The 16352-nt window shown below is 38.1% G+C and overlaps 1 long non-coding RNA gene and 1 gene segment (V, D, J or C); both read right to left on the bottom strand.

Moving 5' to 3' along the window:
• LOC306893567 (immunoglobulin heavy constant mu-like) overlaps nucleotides 1–10045 on the bottom strand; it is a 146787-nt gene extending 136742 nt beyond the window's left edge. Inside the window, exons 1-2 of the C gene segment in view lie at nucleotides 9952–10045; nucleotides 9571–9870 (exon numbers count right to left, since the gene is read on the bottom strand).
• LOC306893569 lies at nucleotides 1370–4332 on the bottom strand. The gene is made up of 5 exons (XR_013786595.1): nucleotides 4025–4332; nucleotides 3295–3347; nucleotides 2521–2655; nucleotides 2355–2447; nucleotides 1370–1436 (listed from the first exon to the last, which is right to left on the bottom strand). It is a non-coding gene; the product is annotated as an uncharacterized lncRNA (long non-coding RNA).
• Nucleotides 10046–16352: the final 6307 nt, after the last annotated feature.

The following is a 16352-nucleotide window of genomic DNA, read 5'->3' on the forward strand; positions in this document are numbered from 1 at the left end:
CACACGCACATGCACGCGCACGCGCGCACGCGCGCACACACGCACACGCGCGCACGCACGCACGCACGCACGCACGCACGCACGCACGCACGCACGCACGCACGCACGCACGCACACACACACACACACACACACACACACACACACAGTAGTAATTAATTCGGCACCCACAGGTTATTTCCAGTAAGTCAACTTTTGGCGTGTTTGGCACACATGCTTCACAACGGGTCAAACAAAGAATGTTCCCATAACGTTTTGAAACGCAGTATTGAGTGTAGCTTTTGATAGGGAACACTGCGGATATATCTGGTTAAGAAAAATTATTCTTTTGGGAGCAAAAATGTCATTTTATTGACAAGAGTGCCACCTCATGGAAATATAGCAGTATATGGAGAATTAATTTCAAGCATAAAAAAGTTCAAACATAACTGTTAGGATATGACTGTAAAACTTTGAAGGAGATTATTTAAAAAACACACAGTTCATCTTTCTAATAATGCCATCAAACAATCAAATATTTTAGTGTTTTATGCAAATACTTTAGCATTATAATAACCATACATGAATGAGGAAGTGGTTTTTGTATTATACTGTCATTGAAGCGTTTCACTGTGAGTCTCTAGCACAATAATACACAGCTGTATCTTCAGTCTTTAGACTGTTCATCTGTAGATGCAGTTGACTGTTGGAGTCGACTCTGGACACTGTGAATCTTCCCTGCACTGAAAAAAGTGTTTCATTGGATCAAAGTAAAAAAATTGCGTCAACTTGTTACAACTAATTACTTTACTTTAGATAAACTTAAAATTCTTTCTTTGGCTAAACTTAAAATTCTTACTTTGGCTAAACTTAAAATTCTTTCTTTGGCTAAACTTAAAATTCTTACTTTGGCTAAACTTAAAATTCTTTCTTTGGCTAAACTTAAAATTCTTACTTTGGCTAAACTTAAAATTCTTTCTTTGGCTAAACTTAAAATTCTTACTTTGGCTAAACTTAAAATTCTTTCTTTGGCTAAACTTAAAATTCTTAATTTTGCTAATAATGGATAATTAAATCTTTTGAAAGCAAAAAGCTTCTTTGAACCAAATAAAATCTTTAAATTGAATGAAATCTCAAATTATACTTTGTCTTAAGTTTATACAAAGAGAAAACATTTAATTATTTTACTTTCAAACAAATGTCATTTTAAATATTAATGTAAAAAATGTACAAACTGTATAACAATGTAAACACATAAACCTTTAGAGAAATGTTGTATTGTGAAAAATTGTCAATGTTTATTATATATTTATACAAACACTGACAGTATAAGAGTTTGACAGTATAACAGTTTTCACAATGTCCAGTGCACGACTGAGAGCATCACTTTCACGGACCACAAAAACTGCCATGGTGGTCTTTTCAAATTCTCTCTCCGCTTCCTCCCTCTGGTCAGCCTAAAAACATACAAGAACAGAGCAATTGAGGGACTGTCGAAGGAAAAACACTCCTTTCACATCTGAAGAATTATTTTTAAAATGTAGTTAGCTTTCCTACTCCGGAAGTTGCAGACCCAAAACGTCTCGGTTGCTTCGATTAAAATATCTTTATTTGTGTTCTGCTTAACAATGAAATTTGAACGGTTTATAGCAGGAGGGTGATTTAGTGACTAAAACATTTACATTTTTTGGTGAACTAGAATTGGTAACGAGTGCAACGATAATTCTGTTTAGAAGCAAAACACTGCTACACACTTATGAAGCCTTAAACATGATAATGAATGGCGGAAGAGCACTTCGCAGCACTTCAACCTCGGCCCAGTAATATAACTCCTGAAAAGTCACGTTGGTTGTAGTGACGGAAGTGAGAGGAAGCAGGGGAGTTTTTAGGAGAAGAATGAGTGGTGTTATCTATAAACTTCTTTCTGATGATCACAGAACTATATTTGAAAGAATGCATGTAACCAAACAGATCTTATTCCCTATTAACTGCCACATGAGGAAAGTTATACTATGGGAGCAAATGGGGGATGAGATCTGCTTGGTTACTGACAGTCTTCCAAAAATAATCTTCCTTTGTGTTCAGCAGAACAAAGAAAATCATACAGGTTTGGAACGGTTAAATAATATAATTTTCACTTTTGGGTAAACTAGCACTTGTTGTTGACATTCAATATGACAATTCTGTCATTATCTACATGCTCTCTTTTCATTTCAAGCCTGTATGACTTTATTTCTTCAGCAGAATTTTGAACAATGTTGGTAACAGAACAGCACAGCTCCCATTCACTTCTATTGTATGGCACAAAACCAATGCAAGTGAATGGGGTGCTGTTAACAACATTCTTAAAAAAAACTCATGTTCTGCAGAATTACCTGGTATTTTTTGATCAGTCAGCTTGCATCTTCACCAAGGTACATGATGAGGCACTTCAGCAGGCACTCTCTTATGATGTCTATGTCCAGACTCTACAAGATGTACAGTTTTTATTAGACGAAAACACTATTGAATTCTAACAATTCTAATTGCATCCACCAATACCTGACCCATAACATTAATAGTATCCTTCGTTTTTCATGGAGGACTCCCCCTTTGCTCCTAATAACCTGGAGAAGTTGAGAGCTGTGTCGGTCCAAAGAAGCCAAAAATCTTGATGCGCAAAAATTCAGCATTAATCTGCAAGAAAGAGAAACAGAAAATGGACTTCGTAAAGAACCTGATATTACTTTCAAAACTAGGTGTAAAAATACATATATGTTTAACATTTTTTGCTGGAAAAGCATGATCTGAGGCTTTGGTTTTCAGGAAATTTGCCTAAAACTCAGCGCATCAAAGACCTTTTAACTGTGTGCGTAGGTTTCCCATCTAAATTTTTTAAATCTATGTGTCCACCCGTAGCAACCATTGAATGATCCTTTTTCTGCCAAGCAAGGGTGTTTCTTCAGGTGCTGCCCAATGTGATGGAAATACTCTTTAAACGATTATGTGTGTTTGTATTCACAAAGCATGCATTTATAAGTTGTCAAAGCATCTTTTTGAAGGTGATGTTGAGGATGCCTCCTCGACATGTGGCTCTTCAGAGAACTCTAAGTTTTAAATGAACAATGAGGATAAGGATGACGATGTCCAAAATGCCTATGATCAAGCTTAAAATGCTTGAGAAGCTCAGGACGCTTGGCTTTGGTGACACCACAGTCTTTGCATTTCTACATCGAGTTACTTGCCAAAGAGAGGGGTTAGGAAGAGCATAGAAGAGAAAACGATACATTACAAAACTGACCATACAAAGCAATAATTAAGGTGCAAATTACTTACTTTTTCACGTGACTGGATTATTCAGAACCTGCCCTGAAAAACGTTACCCTATCCTACAAAAGACAAAGAGAATTATAAGAAACTTGGGCTCACACATAACGTAAAATCTAAACAGGCGACTTCTTTACAGGGTATGCTGGTAGACGCAATATGTTATTATGTGTTGATGCCCGTCACTTGAAGTCATGTGTTTGGGCCTTCACGTTAATATGCGTTTCGCGCACATAGCTTGGGTTAGGGTTAATCATAAATGAGAGACGTTAGCGTTCAGAAGACACTCGCAGTCTCGTGCACACAATTTTTAGCTGAGCTGACGTTAAGTGTTAAACGAGTACATTGTAAAAACTACTTTCTTAAATAGCAAATAATCATCGTTATAAAAATAAATCTTCATAATAGTGTTAAGCCCATACAAAGCGTCTAAAGCGGGCATGTATTTTCTATATGACAAACTCACATTATGAGTATCGCACTCCAGCATACACGAAACAGCAGTTATACTACTTTTCAATATCAACCCATCTAACCTATTTGCTTGTATAATAATTATTTTATTTCCACTCAGTTAAACTTCATAGTGATGTGGGGAACTTGTAAACTTGGTAGCCGAGTTAGACCATTCTATCGTAATACTAACCGTATGTAAAACAACAGTATATCACAGTAGTTTATGTAATTATACGTATATGATTTCAATAATAAACCCAAACGTATCTTTAGAATTACTTACCGATTTTAGATATTGTCGTTTCTCCAAGCCGTGTTTATCCATGCGGTGTAAGAAGATGGCGGAGAGATGAACGTCCTCACGCTCGACTACGGGTTACGTTAGACACCACGTGATAATGGGAACGTAATATTTTTAAGTTGTTTCAAAGACATGTATTTACGTTACACTAACAAGTCTTACTTTTAATTTGAATCAACCAAACTTTTTACGTTACAATGATGGCTAGACAGAAAATCAAATGTTTTAAGTCAGATCAAGGTCAAAAACTGCTTTAGAGTAAAGACATGCCTTGTGCACTTTTTACAGTGTGCACTGACTGGGAATAGGAGATAGGAGAACTGGATGTGCCAATATATGCAACCCATTCAAGTCCTTTTCCAGGAGCCTGTCTCACTACAGCTACATAGGAGCTGCTAAATGTAAATCCAGATGCAGTGCAGATCAGTTTAAAAGATTCATCAGGTTTTTTCAGCACAGCTGGAGATTGATTGAAGGTTTGACAGTGAACATCTGTGGAACATAAAACATAATAGTTATACATTGAAATGTCAGAAAAATACGTAAAGGTCATTCAAAAAAGTATTTATGCATGAACGTATAATTATTTAGACATTATTTACTGACCGTGTAAAAATAATATCATCAGGAGTGAATGAAGTATTCGGTTCATTTTTGCTTGATTCTTAATAAACAGTGACGATGTCTGTATCAGAGACACTTTGCTACTTATAAGAAACATACATGACAGCTTTGCATGAACTCCTCCTCCAGTCCAGCATTACTTGTTTGTTCCTGTTTGTATAAAAAACAAGTTCAGACAATGTATATTGAGTGAGGTGTACAAGAGGTGAAGAGCATATCAGAAATAGGCCAGATTTCATACATGAAATAAGACATGATGGTTTATTAAACCCATAGCACACTTAAAAACCTTGTATCTCCAACCCTGAAAATACTTAAAGATGATAGTACTAAAAGATCACTTACTGATAGATGCAGTTATGGGGTGGTGGCATAATATATAGTTGATTAATGTGTTTTTGAAAGTTTAGGGCACATTATGAAATTAAGACACAGCTGTGCCTTCAGTCTTCAAGTTCCTGCCCATAGAAACATTACGTATCTTTGTTCAAATGAATCTAGTTTCTATTGAATTGAATTTAATGGACATTTGCCTGTTTTACCAATGTATTTTAGTATTGTTCGGTTTAGTTCAGTTATTGGTCCTGGTCATGAGGGATATAAAAGAGAGACAAAACATGTACTAGGAGCAGACAAAGAGTGTTTGTGACAAGACAAATCCTGGAACCACAGAGTTATAATACTTGGAAAAGTCAGGAAAATGCAAAAATATAACTAATTGAAACCCAACAGAAACAGAGGTCATTTTACAAATGATTTGTGCATGAATGTGTTATTAAGAAATGATTAACTGACAATGTAAAAGTTTGATCAGAGTTCATATTTGTTGGCACTGTTTCTTGATTATTTATAGTAACACTGTATACAGCACAAAGGCATGATTTAAAGACACTTTAATACATATAATAGCATATCTTTACTTATTTAATCCATCTAAATCGTAAATTAATTTTACCTTGGATTTTAATTTGGCCTTTACACACACATACATGATATTCTGTATACAGGTCTCATCTGGGCTTTCAGCCCAAACAACATTAGAGCTGTTCTTAATAGTGTGAACCAATCTTTCAAAGCATTTAAGTGCTTCTCACTGTCAAGTGAAACTGCACAACTGCAAAGAGAAGATGGCTGGAATACAACTGTCATGCTTGTTGTTTGGTTTTTTTTCTCTTGTGTCTGGTTCTCTCCCCTGGATCCCCGTTAGGCTACTCACAGCTGATTGGCTCATCACCCAGACCGGGTTATTGTTTCCCCACGCCGCTATTTAACCTTCCCCTTTACTTTCGTTCCCAGCAGCGATGTATTGTTTGTTCACTCGTGTCTGGATTGCAAGGTGTTGTGTGGGCAGCTACGATTTCCATACTTGGAGACAAGGATTTAATCGCCACTCCTACAGAGAAAGATTCATGTGTACTGGCTCGGGCTATTCACTGGCTCTGCTTTTTCTCTGAGTTGTTCTCTGTTCTTCCGGACTAATGAATATACACACAGATTGTTTTTTTGCCTATGAGCTGTGTTCAGGAGAGCGCTAGCGCGAAATTGTAACGGTCAGGGAGTACCAAAACAGGTCCATCTGCGCCTGCCCAAACTGCACCCAAATGAGCTTAACTGCGCGGGGGTGGAGTCGCCACTCTCTCCGAGGCGTCGACCGACGAGAGAGCGCATCGGCTGTCTGGTTCAGGTCGCCCGGGATGTGTGTGGCACGCAGGGACTTCGTCACCTGTTGACTCCACAGGAGGAGGCGTCGGGCGAGTTGCGTTAACTGCCGTGAGCGAACGCCACCCTGGTGGTCGCTACGACAGTAGTACTGTCCGATCTGCCAGCACCTACTGCCAGGGGAGCAAGTAGAACAGCTAACATCTCTTGGCAATTGAATGCCAGCGCTGGCGGGGGCCCGTCCACAGACCCGATACTGCGTGCCCGTTGCACCCCAACCCTGCGAGGAGGCGTCTGTTGACACCATGACTCGTCTCGAGACCTGCCCAAGAGGGACTCCGGCCCGTAAAAAAGGTAATTGAAGACCAGGGGGTTAGGATGAGACGGCAGAGAGGCGTGATGCGATACGCCTGCTGCCTGTGTGCCACGCTCTCCAGGGAACTCGTCTCTGTAGCCAGTGCTGGAGCGGTCTCATGTGCATCAACCCGAGGGGGACCACCCCCGCCGAGGATGCCATGTGCCCCAGGAGCCTCTGAAATAATTTCAGGGGGACCACTGGTTGCTGTCTGAGAAGGCTCAAACAGTTCAGCACTGACTGTGCGCGCTCTAGGGTGATTCGTGCCGTCACAGACAGGTAACAAAGTTCTACAATCTGGGTCTTTCATACCTCACCTTCCTCTGGATAAAGGATTTCCTCAGTATCATGTGCAGATAGTCAAAGCGAGACCACACCTTTCCTCAGCACTCAGCCTTAACATCGGCTCCCCTCAGGGATGTATGCCGAGTCCCTGGCTGTATACTCTACACATACGACTGCACCTCCACCCATCCAAGCAATTCCATCATTAAGTTTGCAAATGACACAACATGGTCAAGCTCATTACAAGGGAAGATGAGTCAGGAGGATACAGGGATGAGGTGGTCAAATCGAGTATCAGCCTTTACATTTCTGGGCCTGTACCTGGAAGAGGACTTAACTTGGAAAACCAACACTATGCCATTCAAGAAGGCACAGCAGCGACTCCACTTTCTGAGAGTCCTCAAAAATAATGCCCTATCCAAAGAGCTCCTGATATCTTTCTAAAGAAGTTCTGTGGAAAGTGTATTGACATACTGCATTCTAGTGTGGTTTTAGAGAAACCTTTCAGCAGAAAAAGGGTTCTTCAGAAGACATGGTTCTAAATAAAACATTTACTATCATTAAAGAACCTTTTAAGAACACATTATTTCCCAGTGTACTGTGTAAATTGAGTGAGTAATCCCTTATTACTACAAATCCCACAGGTCAGATTATTATAAATGGAAATCCAATTTTAGGGGCTTCATCTTTAAGGCACCATGTGGTGTGGGAATTTAAGGCTGTGTAAGAGCTGACGAAAAGACCAGTTGATTAATAGAACTGAATTGGTGAGTGCCCCTTCAGAAAATGATGTTTGTTGGTCAGCAAGTTTGCTTAGTTTTAATATTTATATGTGCCTTGTGTTGTAGTGCCCGTTTGAAGAAACATGTGTTTGGTGCTTCAGAGAATTAAGCAATTAAATACAGGTATTAATCTTTACTAAATCCTTGAATTTAGGTTTAACGTTTTATATTTTAATTTGATTTTTATACTTGATTGTAAATGTTTTTAACTACAGTAAATCTTTATGGCGATTAAAAATTGTTTATTTTTGAACTGGGGATCTCATTTATATATGCCATATGAACAAGCTGAGGGGATCTCATTTTATATATGCCATATGAATAAGCTAAGGGGATCTCATTTTATATATGCCATATGAATAAGCTGAGGGGATCTCATTTTATATATGCCATATGAATAAGCTGAGGGTGTCAGGTCCCGGGTTTGATCTTCCTTCACGTTCTCACTCACCTTTCCTTGTGCACAGCTGATGCAGCTTGGCAATCTGCTGAGCGGCTCAGCAGCGCACAGCTGTTTCTTATCGCTCATTATTTTCCTTCCTTTATATTCCCCTCTGTTTCTCTCCTTCGTTGCTGTTGCGTTGTATTGTCTACCTCACTCTAGCCTCTTGCCTTGTCGGATTATTTATGCTAACCCTGCTCTCTTCTAGTTATAGTTTTTGCACTGGATTATTGTTTTGGACTGAACTGCCACTTAGATCTGGATTCTCTCTGTTAGTCTGCACCAGTTTGGATTACGAGTTTTGCTTTTTCCCTCTGGACTCTGTTTGCACCTCGACCGACCCTTGCCTGTTGTACTGCCTCTTTTGGATTACCCCTTCGGACTCTGTTTGCACCTCGACTGACCACCTGCCTGCCTGACCTTGCATCTGCTTTGCCCTGAACTGTCTGAAGCTCTGCTTCTTGTCTTGCTTTTGATTAAACATTATTATTTGAATCTGCATTTGAGTCCTTGCCTTCTGTACCTGACAGAGGGGATCTCTTTTTATATATGCCATATGAATAAGCTGAGGGGATCTCATTTTATATATGCCATATGAATAAGCTAAGGAGATCTAATTTTATATATGCCATATGAATATGATACCAACAACCATGCCACGTTCAACGTCACTAAAATCACCTTTCTTCCCCATTATGACGCTTGGTTTGAGAAAATTAGACCTTTTCTATCAGAGCATGCTGCGCAAGTCCTAGGCTCCAGGCTCTTTTTCTGTCCAGACCGGACTACTGCAACGCGCTACTGGCTGGACTTCCAGCTTGCACAACCAAACCTCTACAGATGATCTAGAATGCAGCGGCAAGAGAGGTCTTCATTGAATTGAAAAAAGCACACATTACTCCTCTCTTTATTAAGTTACATTGGCTCCCAATTGTGGCTCGTGTCAAATTCAAGACTCTGCTCCTGGCCTACAAGACCACCACTTCACTCGCTAATGTAGATGTACTGTATGTACCTGCCAGATCCCTACGCTCTACGGTCTGAAAACACATCTCTTCCGTCAGCACCTGACCGATCAATTCGGATTTCTATCTCTTTTCTACTCTTTAAAAAAAATTATTTAGTAGAATATGTTCACACAAAGTTCAATTAATTGATTGAAAAAAGGCTTCAGGTGTGAGCTAAAGTACTCAGGGCTCAAGAAGTTTTAGGTATTTTTTGGTGTAAGCATACATTCTTTAAAAATTTTTAAATTAAGTTTGTATATTACAACAATGAATAATTTCTTTCATTATGTGAAGAAATTACAATTTTTGCTCTTTATGTGCAACAGGGAGATTCATGTACAGGTTCTGGGGCAGTTTGTGGCACTGTGTGTTACGAGCACAATAATACACAGCTGTGTCCTCAGTGTTAAAGTTTTTTCCTGTTAATAAAACTGTGTTGCTGGATGATTCAGCTGAGAAACTGATCTTATTTTTCAGTGAATCTTTGACACCATTGCTGCCGGAGTTATAAAACCATCCAATCCATTCCATCGTTCTACCGCTGGAGAATCGTATCCAGTTTGTGTAGCCACCGCCTGAGGCTGAATATCCAGTAATCTTACAGGGGATGGAAAACGTTTCTCCGGGTTTAACTACCATGGAAGCAGGTTGGTCCAGCTGAATACACTCAACACCTGTGAAAACAATCTCACTGAATTAAAATCAATTAAACAAGAATCAGGTTTTCTTTGTATTGCATTGAGTTTAATACTCACAGAATACAGCTGCTAGAATCAGCAGTACTGATAAACAGCGCATGGTTATGGTTGAATTGGTATTATTTCTCTGCTGGGGTGCTGTTTGACTCTCAGACACTTTTATTATGACTGTGTGTTCATGTTTACCTTAAAAGGGTGGAGATTTGCAGTGATGCAAAATAGTTTTCTTCTGCACAAATATTGTAATTCACTTTAAAAAATTTGCATTTCAATTCAATAGACAAAAAATGACAATCAATATACATAGGATGGTACTAAGAGTAATCTGTAGTATAAGCCATATGTAACAAGGTTATGATCAAAGTAATTTTCTGATGTTTTACAATAAGGAGTCAACAGCACTCTGTGGCCTTTATTTTTTCAATCATAGTCTTTCAGTTAAATGTATTAGAAATGATCAGTACATGTTTACTGTGTATATAAATGTTTGTACATTTAACTTGAGGCTGGATACTGATGCTCCATCATGCCAACCAGCCCTGAAAGTGTAAAATGGGAGTTTCATACAGGGCTGAAGTTTTTCATCTACTTGAGCATAAAATAAGAAACAAATAACAATATCACAAAAGTAAAATATGAATTTAATAGATTTATCATTACTTAAAATCTAAATGCCAAAAGAAAAACTGTCATCAATCTTCACTATTAAAATATGTTTTTAATGAAGGAAAATACATGAGAAGTTTTTCCACTGTGTTGTGGTTTGTTTTGTCACTGTGGTTGTCTTGCACAGTAATACACAGCTGTGTCCTCAGTCTGAAAATTATTTCCTCGCAGAAACACCGTGTTTTTTGAAGTGTCCTGAGTAAAACTGATCTTGTTTTTTACTGAATCTTTCATTTTAATTTCACCACCACTACAAATCCACCCAAGCCACTCCAGTGCTTTTCCAGCTGGTTGTCGTATCCAGTGCATGCAGTAGCTTGATTCTGTAGTTGTGCAGGAGATCGAAAATGATTCTTGAGGTTTTACAACCATAGATTCAGGTTGAGTGAGCTCAACACAGAAAACACCACCTAAGGAAAACAAAGAAAAAATGTATAATAATAATCTGTTAACAGAAATAAAGATCATCTTTTGGTAGTGTTTTAAAGACATCAGTAAAGCTCACAAGATGCTGCAGCTGCCAGCAGTAATAAAGCTGATGAGAAGATCATGTTTGTTTGTCTCTCTCATACTGACCCACAGACACAAAGACTTCACTTTTGTACAAAGAGCGGGAAGAGAATTTACATACAGCCATATCAGTTGTCCAAGACATTGAGGTGTTTTTTGCATTTTTATTTATTTTGATTATTATGTGTTATCTGTGGTTGTTAGAATGGAAGGAGACAATAATCTATTAATCAAATCATAGATAAAGAAGTTAATTTGAAAAAGTTTACATTTTTATTTCCTTTTTCAAGGTTTCATCTGTGTTTGATCAACATATTCACTAAAAGAAGACACAAACACCTTGTTGATTTGTATTTATTTCTGTATTCAGTTCAGTTTTTACTTGCTTTGAGTACTTTGTGTAAACGCTATTTGGTTTTGGGATGTTTTATTACCCTTAACCACTTGAAGTATAGTGAGATGGGACAGATCTGTGCTCAAAAGGCTGGAAAGAGTGCCACCTTTTGGAAAAACTCAGTACATCTTGGGAATGACTCACTGCAGATGACACACAACTGATGAAAATTCCTTCTTGAGTGATTTCAAACGCATGAAACAAGTAATGTTGTGTCTTTTATTCAGTTAAAGTTATATATTGCAACAATATTTAAGTTAAATTAGTTTTGCAGCATTTTAATCGTACAGGAATGAGGAAGTAGTTTTTGTATTATACTGTCATTGAACCGATTCACTGTGAGTCTACAGCACAATAATACACAGCTGTATCTTCAGTCTTTAGACTGTTCATCTGTAGATGCAGTTGACTGTTGGAGTCGACTCTGGACACTGTGAATCGTCCCTGCACTGACTGGGAATAGTAGATAGAGCTACTGGACGTGGTAATAGTTGCAACCCATTCAAGTCCTTTTCCAGGAGCCTGTCTCACTACAGCTGCCCAGAAGCTGCTGAATGTAAATCCAGATGCAGTGCAGATCAGTTTAAAAGATTCATCAGGTTTTTTCAGTACAGCTGGAGATTGATTGAAGGTTTGACAGTGAACATCTGTGGAACATTAAACATAATAGTTATACATTGAAAAGTCAGCAAAATACGTAAAGGTAATTCAAAAAAGTATTTATGCATGAATGTATAATTATTTAGAGATTATTTACTGACCGTGTAAAAATAATATCATCAGGAGTGAATGAAGTATTCGGTTCATTTTTGCTTGATTCTTAATATTCAGTGACAATGTCTGAATCAGAGACACTTTGCTACTTATAAGAAACATACATGACAGCTTTGCATAAACTCCTCCTCCAGTCCGGCATTACTTGTTTGTTCCTGTTTGTATAAAAAACAAGTTCAGACAATGTATATTGAGTGAGGTGTACAAGAGGTGAAGAGCATATCAGAAATAGGCCAGATGGGGGGGGGGGTCGAATTGGGGGTATATTTGGTAATGAATACACTATCCGTGTGGTAAAATCTTATACCCATAACCCCAGCGGAACAACTGGCACAAATATTGCAGCTGTCTCAGATTCACATATACTAACCGACTACGCCACCTTGATGACAAGCTCAAGGAATTGAACCCTCTTTAATGAAGGACACCCAGGTTCGAACCCCCCATTAAGGTGAAGACGTGGATAGAGAAACCTCCATCATAGCCGCAACTTTAGTACGATACTTTTTTTACTAGAAACAATAGTGGCTTAATGAGTATTTTTGTTTGATCCAAATGTTAAACTGGGTCCTGAATGGCAAAGTGATTCAAGTTATTGTTTGATTTCTATTTGTTTTTGATTTTGTTTGTTTGTGTTTTGTTGTCCATTGTGGACCAATGAACTGGGGATCTCATTTTATATATGCCATATGAATATGCTAAGGTGAGGGGATATAAGTGTATTGATTAGATGTTTGTGATTATTGTTGTTTGGAATTTGAAGTGAATTGAGATATATTCCTTGTGATGGAGTGTGAGTGTGCACTTATTGGTGAAGTATTCGCTATGTAAAATAACTGGGAAACCCTGTGATCTGTAGATGTATTGTTATGTTTCTGTTTTTTTGGATTATGAAATTTATTTGCCAATTCCACTTATCTGTTAAACAATAATCAGGATTGGCAAATAAATGTTATTTGCAGAGAGACAGACTGTGGTTGGTGCTTGGTGTTGAGTCCTCTTCATCTCTAATGAGATGTTTGGGTTACATAGTTTTTGAACAAAGCACTGTGACTGTCTGGCACAGTAATACACAGCTGTGTCCTCCATCTGCATGTTCTGTCCTTGTAGAGTCACTGTGTTGCTGGATGTGTCTCTAGTAACCTGAAATTTACTTTTGAGTTTATCATTGTAATATGTGTCACCACTACCGCATATCACTCCAACCCATTCCAGAGGTTTTCCTGCAGCCTGTCGTATCCAGTGAGAGCAGTAGCGGCTATCAGTCAGTGAATATCCAGACACCTTGCAGGACAGAGTCAAAGCCTCACCAGGCCTGACAACACTGGACGCAGGCTGAGTCAGTTCAACACAATAAACACCTGGTAAATATAAGGCCTGACATGTTATAAAAATTGAACATTTTAGTGTTATGTTTGCTTAAAATCAGACATGTAAATAGAAGAGACTAAGAACCAATGACTTTGAAGACTTACAAGAAATAGCTGCTAACAACAGCATCCACCACAGAGATGAGGAGATCATGGTTTGAGATGTATTGGAGCCAGCTGTGTCTTCACATGTCCCTTCTTCAATTTAAGGAGTAAATTTGCATATACCGGCTCAGCCTATACAGTTTGTCACCAAGCAACAGAAGATAAGAGACAAACTCATTCATCAACATTGAATCTGAGAAAATTAGGCTCAGTAGGCCTATACCATAATAATTGGCCATCTTGTTTATAGTTAACGAACTTTAGTTTTATTTTCTGAAGATCTTTCCATTCAATATTTATGGCACAAATATGTCAGTGAACTGGCAGCACTCACCTGCATCCCTGTATCGCTTTGAATTGTTTAAAGTACAATTTGCCTGTTTAGAGAGATTTGTCACATATAAAAATGGAACAGGGACATTCAACTAAATGCCTTTTTAAAATGTTCCTGGTGAAGCAACGGGAGCAGCCTATCCCAGTCTAACAGCTGTCCTGTAATGCAAATTCTAGAATCGTATATTAAACATTTGACTCAAGATCAAACGCTTGATGTGCTTAAATTTTAGTGCAAAACAGCTGTAGAGTTGCAGCCCACAAAAAGGTTTGTCATTTATAAACTGTTTTCACAGTTTGCTGGGGAATGGCACGATTTGTGTACGCCACTGTGCTATTTGTTGTTTTCCTTGTGGGCTGCACAAAGACACGTCACGTTCGCACAGTAATATCAAAAGGTTTGCTTTAACATCTTTTAGAAGAGGAAATAACTTGAATAATAATGGTGTTTTGCACAGGGAGGCTGTTAGAGTCTGTCACTGTGGTGTCTGGCACAATAATACACTGCTGTGTCTTGAGCTTGCATATTGTTTCCTTGCAATGTGACTGTTTTACTGGAGGGGTCTCTGGTGATGCTGAACTTGCTTTTCAGTGAATCCTTGTAGTATAGGCTTCCATCAGTATCGATCAGCCCAATCCACTCCAGAGCTTTTCCTGCAGGTTGACGGATCCAGCCTGTAGCATAGCTAGTAAGTGAATAAGAGACTTTACAGCTGATAGTCAGAGAGCCATCAGGTCTAACAGTCAAAAACTCAGGTTGGGAGAGTTCCTCTGCATCAGTACCTGTTGAAAAGTATATCAGAATCAAAATTACTTCAGATAAAAAGGAAATTCAGTTTAATACTGATAATTTAATTTATCACAATCTACGGCATAAGGAATGAAAAAAATAAATACGTACAATAAACTACTGTCAGAAGCAACACTAAAAATGAAGAGAACATGTTGTATATTACAGTGTGGTTGACAGAATAAAAGTATCTCACCCATCTAATAATCAGAGGAGTGTATTTAATCTCACTCATGCCCACTGTTTACATATGAAACAGAAGATTTGCATACAGACAGCTGGGAATTCAAATAACAAGAACACAGTACAAAATAAATGTATATATGAAAAGAAAAGTCTGTTGCCACAAGTGATCATTTGCAATTGTGCTATTGTGTGTGGTTTGTTTTGGCAATGGATAGCTGACTACCGTTCACTTTATTCTACTAATCACAACACTAGACTAGCAAACATGCTACTTGCATCAATCTTGCTACAATTCTAGAGTATCCCTCTACCAGCTCAGGTCGGTCCACTTTACATTTAGGCAAAGCAAATTCAACTACAAAAAATAAAAAAATGAAACATAAACCAGAAAAATCTTCCATTCTATTTAAAAAATTACATTAATCACCATCTGTGTTTATGTATTGACACTAAACTAATCTAAAATGCATTACTGCCACCTGCTGTTTTAGACGTAGTGCTTATTGAATTATTAATATTTAGGGTATTTATTGTTTAACTTCAGCATCAGCTGTGATAATGTGTATAGTAATTTAATGTGGTTTCATTTCACATATCAGTTGTGGAAACCTAAAGAGGATTAATGTTTTTGTACAGGGATGCTGTAAGAGTCTGTCACTGTGGTGTCTGGCACAATAATACACTGCTGTGTCTTGAGCTTGCATATTGTTTCCATTCAATGTCACTATTTTATTAGAGGTGTCTCTGGTGATGCTGAACTTGCTTTTCAGTGAATCCTTGTAGGCTGTGCTTCCATCATAATAGATCACCCCAATCCACTCCAGAGCTTTTCCTGCAGGTTGACGGATCCAGCCTGTGTAATAGCTAGTAAGTGAATAAGAGACTTTACAGCTGATAGTCAGAGAGCTATCAGGTCGAAGAGTCAAAAACTCAGGTTGAGAGAGTTCCTCTGCATCAGTACCTGTTGAAAAGTATATCAGAATCAAAATTACTTCAGAAAAAGGAAATTCAGTTTAATACTGATAATTTAATTTATCACAATCTACGGCATAAGGAATGAAAAACAAATACGTACAATAAACTACTGCTAGAAGCAACACTAAAGATGAAGAGAACATGTTGTATTTTACAGTGTGGTTGACAGAATAAAAGTATCTCACCCATCTAATAATCAGAGGAGTGTATTTAATCTCACTCATGCCCACTGTTTACATATGGAACAGAAGATTTGCATACAGACAGCTGGGAATTCAAATAACAAGAACACAGTACAAAATAAATGTATATATGAAAAGAAGATTCTGTTGCCACAAGTGATCATTTGCAATTG

This window comes from Barbatula barbatula, assembly GCF_947034865.1.
Source record: "Barbatula barbatula genome assembly, chromosome: 5".
Classification (NCBI taxonomy): domain Eukaryota; kingdom Metazoa; phylum Chordata; class Actinopteri; order Cypriniformes; family Nemacheilidae; genus Barbatula; species Barbatula barbatula.